Source organism: Eulemur rufifrons, chromosome 13 (assembly GCF_041146395.1).
Source record: "Eulemur rufifrons isolate Redbay chromosome 13, OSU_ERuf_1, whole genome shotgun sequence".
NCBI classification, from domain to species: Eukaryota; Metazoa; Chordata; class Mammalia; order Primates; family Lemuridae; genus Eulemur; species Eulemur rufifrons.
Window position 1 is genome coordinate 14875866 of NC_090995.1, and position 6071 is coordinate 14881936.

The following is a 6071-nucleotide window of genomic DNA, read 5'->3' on the forward strand; positions in this document are numbered from 1 at the left end:
GGTGCCCATACAGGTGAGACCTTTCCTGTCCCCGTTAACTCACCCCGGGAAGGGCAGCCCCGCCTGGGCCCCAGATGTTGAATCATCAAGGATAAAAAGTGAAAAGATGCGTGTGACAGATACAGTCCGGCAGCCGCACACCATCACGCAATGCTGAACTCACCACGTCAGCGCCGTGGCTTGTTCGCTCTTTGTGTTGTGTTCAGGGAGGAAATTTCAAATCCGGGAATCCTTTGCGTTTTCTAGCAGCCGATCTGGTGCAACAGAGGAGGGTCAGGGGACCCCCGGAGTTCAAATGGCGGGTCATGGTCATCACGGGGCTGTGTGCAGAGAGGGGAGGGGAGGGGAGGAAGGAAACCTCTGCAGAGACGTGACTGTGTCCGGTGGTGACAATGTGGACCAGCATGGCAGGTCCATTCGAGATGCCACAAATCTCAAGAGAGAGAGAGAGATGGTAGAAAATCACCAGGTTTTGATGTTGTTTGGTTCTGTTTTGTTGGGTGTTATGGTACATAAATCAGTTTTGTTTTGTTTTAGTTTTTGTTTCTGACTTGAGATTATTTGGCTTGTAAGCAACAGGCAGTCAATCAGAGTTAAGTTTGCAGGGAGGAGGAGCTGGGTTTCGACCCTGGCCCTGCCACTTAGGAGCCCTGAGATACTGGTTTGACCTCACCAGGTCTGACCTTCTTCCTCTATAAGATGCAGGTAATATACAGAAATAACAATGGTGCCTCGAATAAGTGCTCAAAAAATTTAAGCTTTGATTAAGTCGAATCCCATTGGAAAGAGACAACACAAGAAATCAACCTTGTATCTAGTGTGTGATTCTCCTTCTTGTTTAATTCTCTTACTAGTACGTGTAGTATTTTCACTTTCCATTTTTATTCCCTTCCGTTTGATGTTACAATATTTCTGGTCTTTCCACCAAAATTGCTTCTGAAAAACAGCTAATGTGAGCATGTGCTAGCATTAAAAACCAACATAGGAAGACTAGAAAGTACAGACATGCTATAAGGGAAGGCTGACATATCAACAAATTCCTATAGTTTTGTGTTCAGATTTTCCTTTCACTTATGTATAATAGTAAAGATATATTTATGGCTTTTTCACTTTTAAGAACCCATGTAGAGGCCGGGCGCGGTGGCTCACGCCTGTAATCCTAGCACTCTGGGAGGCCGAGGCGGGTGGATCGCTCGAGGTCAGGAGTTTGAGACCAGCCTGAGCAAGAGTGAGACCCCGTCTCTACTAAAAATAGAAAGAAATTATATGGACAACTAAAATATATATATACAAAAAATTAGCCGGGCATGGTGGCGCATGCCTGTAGTCCCAGCTACTCGGGAGGCTGAGGCAGTAGGATCGCTTAAGCCCAGGAGTTTGAGGTTGCTGTGAGCTAGGCTAACGCCACAGCACTCACTCTAGCCCGGGCAACAGAGTGAGACTCTGTCTCAAAAAATAAATAAATAAATAAATAAATAATAAAATAAGAACCCATGTAGGCTCATAGCAGAGAATTAGGACAATATTGAGTAGCAGAAGGAGGAAGAAATTTAAATCACCTAGAATCTTTCTGTCTCACCCCACCATTCTATTTTTCACGTTTTCTCATTTTTTTTCTAAATCATGCTCTTAAAGATGTAATTTTTAACAGAAGATATGTATAATTTCCACCTTTTTCCTTAGCATTGTATCTTAAGTATTTGTAAATCTGCCGCATGCTCTAGTGTATCACTTTTAATGTCCAAGTAATATTCCCTCTAATACTTTTCAGGATATTATAAAAATTATCGAGAAGATTAAGAAAATGGGACCGTGGTCCACAGGCTGGAGCTGGCCACAGGGCGTATTTGGGAGAGAGGACCAACTTCAACAAACAAACAAAAAACACCGAACTTTAAAATCTCAAAGAAGTTTATTACAGATTATGTGTTCATGTTTCTCTCAAAAACCGGGACCTGAAGCTGTGCTGAACCTGCATTCTGCGGTGCAAGAATCTTCAGAATGGGACTCCCTCTGTGGACTCAGAATGAGCTTTTCAGTTTGTTGTAATCTCCATTCCCTGTTGCTCTCACGCATTTAATTTAACCACATTTGAGAATTAAGAAGACTTGGCGGGAGCTTGAGCCCAGTGCTCGGTTGAGCTACGTGTCAGTAAGGCCACGTCAGACTACAAGAGTCTAAACCTTTCTTTAGCCACGCGGTCCCCAGAATGGTGGTGGCATAAAGGATGTAAAACTAGGCAATTAATGGGGCACCCCGCAGAGGATACTTATGCAATTTTGAGTCTGATTAAGCAGAAGAGTGCAAAGTCCACTGATAGGGGAAGATGACAGATTTGGCTTTTTATCTATGGATTTTGTTTTCCCTCCAAAACGCTTTTTGTCTGGACAAAATTAAAAGTATAAACTATTACTACGTATCTACATTAACTGTGTTGCTTCCCGAGGGGAGTACGATTCCTTAAAAACGGCCAGCAACGTCTTTGATTTCTCTTTCCGATGTTGAGCTGGGAGCACAGGAAGACTTAAGCTGCAGTCGACAAAAGTCCAGCCCTGAGACCAGCAGCGCTAACAGGCCCTTTAAAGGTTCTTCAAAACTAGAACAGGATCTCCGGAAAGCATCGAGTTTCCTTTCGCCAGAAGTATACAGTCACATGCTGCAAAATGACTTCGTCAGGGACCCAGAGAAGAGACACAGAACTGGACCAAGTGGCCTCTGAAGTCTTATCCAGTCCCCTGCCCGCATGACCGCACGCTCGGGCAGCCTACGCGGAACTCCGAGACCCGGACCTGAGCTGTAGAGGCAGCAAACCCCGAAGCCCGGCTTGCACTTCTCCTGGCGCTGAGACTCCAGAGTGATCTTGTCTCCTACTCAGCTCTCCTCCGGCTGCCAGACTGCAGGGGAGGGAGAGACGCTGTTACCCTGATAGACGCGGGAGGATCCCGCACAGCTGTGGTGTGGAAATGCTCTCGATTTCCCTCGTGATAACACTGAGTCATAAAAGGAAGAAATGAACATTTATTTGCCGACTCCACCTGTCTGTTGGGCCCACATCGATATCGGCGTCGGGGGAACTTGCCTAGAGTGCTGAAATTTTTATCAGTAGGAGAAAAGCAACTGTTCTTTCCCCTAAGTTGTGGTTAGAGCCGGTTCCTTTTTGCATCAGAAACTAAGTGAGAAGAGCTAAGACTCTGCATGACTCATGCCTCAGTGTTAACATTTAGGAAAACGTCTGGAACCAGAAAATCTCAAAACTTTTCAGCTTCATATTTTTAAAATTCAGAACGAAGGTGAGAATTACTTTTGTTCTGAATCCAGTCTCAATATATGAAACAGTCTTTTAATTTAAAAAGTGGAAGAAGAACCAGGACAATTTACTTGTATTCTCTAGATAAAAGCAAGATCCAATAAAGGAGGGAAAAGGAGGTAAGTGAAAATTCAAGAGGGAACAACATTTTCTTTAAATCCAGAGTTTTCTGGGTTTATCCTTTTCTTCTCTTAAATTTTTTTGGTAGATTTGGGATTTCTGAAACCACCGCCATGGTATCCCTTGCATTATCAAAGAAGATTAATTTTAGAGTTGAGTGAGAAGTCAGTTCTCAATCTATCCAGACTAGCCGCTGCGCTAATTGAAGTGTCTGTTTTCTTTTTATTTATATCTGCAATTCACTCATTTGCTTCCTTTACATTTTTAGGTCCAGATATTTGCTGGGCAGATTCCTGGTAAAATTTGAATCTACCACGTCAGCTTTGATCCACATTCCTAAGCTGAAGTGTAAGTATTACGTAGCGGGACAATGTGTGTACTTTTCTGTTTTTAAGAATAATGCGGGCCGGGCGCGGTGGCCCACGCCTGTCATCCCAGCACTCTGGGAGGCCAAGGTGGGCGGATTGTTTGAGCTCAGGAGTTGGACATCAGCCTGAGCAAGAGCGAGACCCCATCTCTACTAAAAATAGAAAGAAATGATCTGGACAGCTAAAAATATATATATAGAGAAAAAAAATATTAGCCAGCCATGGTGGCACATGCCTGTAGTCCCAGCTACTCGGGAGGCTGAGGCAGGAGGATTGCTTGAGCCCAGGAGTCTGAGGTTGCTGTGAGCTAGGCTGACACCACGGCGCTCTAGCCCAGGTGACAGAGCGAGACTCTGTCTCAAAAAAAAAAAAAAAAAAAAGAATAATGCAAACACCAAACACCACTGATCAATAGCAAACCCAAAGCAGGTTCTGTGGTCCACAGCAGCAAGTCGGACCTGGCATCGGTGCCGGCCACGTCCACCGTGTGATTGATAACTGCGATTTGCTGACTCTCAATTACTCTCATTTCGTTTCAGTGAGACAGGTGTGCCAAGCACTCATTGGGTTCATATTCTCTTTCTACTCTGCACTTGCATGAAATGCCCAAAACCGGCATTTCAGGAAAAGGATACTACAGCCAAAGAGAGGATCAGTTTCTTCAGTGTGACCCCTGCAATCACAACCACGCAGTGGTCCTGCCTGAGCCCCGGGGGAGACGTTTTCCAGACCCCCAGCGGATGCCTGAAACCTCAGGTAGCATCTAACCCCCCCTCGCTCTGCAATACTGTGATACCTGAGAGGTGAGTGACCAGTGGGCAGGTACGTAAACAGCTCGGATGAGCCGGACAAAGGGATGATCCATGTCCCAAGAAGGCTGGAGAGGGACGGTCCGAGATTTTGCCATGGTACTCGGAAGGTGTGCTATTGAAAACTCACCGATTGTTTCTTTCTGGAATTTCCTATTTAATAGTTTCAGACTGTGGTTGACTACGTGTAAGTAAAATAGCAGATGAGGAGTAGGTACTGTGTTGCACCGTCACCAAAAACCAGGCAGAAATGCACCATCATCATTCAGGGCACGGCAAGGAATGCGCCTCACTCTGTTTTTCAGTTCTCCCAGCGTTTGGCTTTTCCTGTCGTCGGCTGATAAAAATCCCCTTGCTGGTCCCCGGTGAACCGAGCCATTTCTAGCGCGTCCTAACAACCTGGTCACCTCTCACTCTGCATTCCATGGTTGAGTGTTACTAAAAGTTCCGAGTACTGCTCTCAGTCTGGAAGCTAAAATTTGCTGTAAAAGCGGAAAACTCTGGTTAAGCTCTTCCCTGGAGAGCCAAGGAGGGGCACAGACTCCAGGAACTCCATGACCAGCTCCTATTCTTACGGAGTTTAGAGTTCAGTGATCTCTAACCTAAGAAGACATTCTATTATTTGTCTCAGTCCATGCTGTTTTGGACAAGGTCAGGAATGGGCAGCTATGGCCCGAGGGCCGACTCTGGCCCCCACCTGTTTTGTAAAGTTTTAGTGGCACACAGCCAGGCCCAGTTCTGTGCATATTGTCTGCCGCGGCTTTTGTGCTACAGAAGCAGAACCGAGTAGTTGTGACAGACGCCATATGGATGGCAAAGCCTAAAATATTTCCTGTCTGATCCTTATAGGAAAAAAAAATTGCCAACCTCTCTACTAGGAGAAATGATAACTTATGGACAACTTCCTTCTTGCACCCAATGAATCCTTGCTCAGAAAACTGAGCAATGTAAGGGTTTTGTGTTTCCAGGTTACCAAATAGCTCTATGTAAATAATCAACAATAAGTGACTTTATTTATCTAATAAACACATCTGGATATATAGAAGTAGACAAATATTTTCTAAATATTTTCATCTTGCTGTTATTTTATACTATGTTCCCGCTTAAAATATCAGTTACAAAATAGTTACATGTAGTCAATGATGCTCACATAACTTAAATTTGGAGCAAGCAGCACTTCATGAATTGGGCAGCTCCAAACCAAAGATTTTCTTGACTTCACCAGGGGAAGGCTTTTTATAGAGCTAAACCTGGAAGAAAAGCAAGGAAAATATTTGATTGGTTATAGTTACACAGTTGCTGATTGAGTCCATCCTGCTGGTAAGTTCCTAGTAATATAATGCAGTTGGCAGCTTCTGATTGTTTAGCCTTAAGTTTCATATTTTTTTAATGTAGATATTTACAAAAAATGGCTTGTTAAATTTCACTTATGTTTGCAAATCAAGCAAGGTTAAGGTCACTTATGAG